Raw genomic sequence first — 1,105 nt, forward strand, 5'->3', positions numbered from 1 at the left:
GCTTTGTGCCCGAAGGATCATTTCCTTAAGGCACAGCCACCCTTCTTGGGCTCCCGTCACTTCAAAACTGCTACTCTGCAGTGCGTCCTTGACTAATTGCCTGAGTTCATTGAAATCAGCTTTCCTAAAGTCTAGCACTTTCACCCTACTAGTTACCTTACCCACTCGACGTTTTATGAAGAATTCTATTATTAGGTGATCACTGTCCCCCAGATGGCTACCGATCTGTAGATCCCCTACCATGTCATCCCCCGTTGCCAATACCAGATCCAGTATGGCATTCCCCCTAGTGGGACCGTGTGCCTCCTGTGTCAGGTGGAGGTCCTGTACACAGGTTAGAAACCTGCGTGAATGGTGGGACTTTGCCCTCTGCGTCTCCCAGCAGATGTCTGGGTAGTTTAGGTCCCCCATGACTACCGCCTCTTTAGCTTTTATGGTCTCCGAGAGCTGCCTCAGGAGCCCCGCATCTATTTACTCCAATCCCCTTCCTTTATCCAATCTGTTGCTCTGCTTTCAGCTTCCTGCCCTTTGCCATTGTCCTGCTTGGTCCCTCTCAGCTCTCTCACATGCCACACACGGAGGCTGCCTGTTCTATTTGTGGTATGCATGCTGCAGGTTGGCCACCCCTATGCTTTAGTATGCTGAGGTGCAGAGGCAGAGTGTGGTTACAATAGGAAAACAAACTCCTATTCCTAGCAACACTGAGCAGATACCAGAGCTTGGTGAGAGTTCTTCCTGACCCTTGTATATCTGACTGAGTCTTGCTTGGGAAAGTTGGAGGAGTCAGCCCTAAACTAGAGTCTTGCTGGTCCCTGTGTCTCTGTTGCCATTCCCAGTTTTGAACATGATACCATCACTATGGTCTTCAAATGCTCTGGAGACAATAGATTAAACTCGGCCTGCCTTTGGTTCATGGAGAATCTGTCTTCTCATTTGGGGTAGGGATGTCAGGGAGGCTATTACTGCTTCCCAACCCCCTTCCTCAGGCATCCACAGAAGAGGGCTGGGGCACAGGGCTACTGGTTGGACCCCATATCTGGCACCGACCGGAGATGTCCTTCCTTTGGGGGCTGGGAGGTCCTGATTCTGTCTCAGAACTTGACAC

The sequence above is a fragment of the Alligator sinensis genome, unplaced genomic scaffold (genome assembly GCF_000455745.1).
Source record: "Alligator sinensis unplaced genomic scaffold, ASM45574v1 scaffold48_1, whole genome shotgun sequence".
Taxonomy (NCBI): Eukaryota; Metazoa; Chordata; order Crocodylia; family Alligatoridae; genus Alligator; species Alligator sinensis.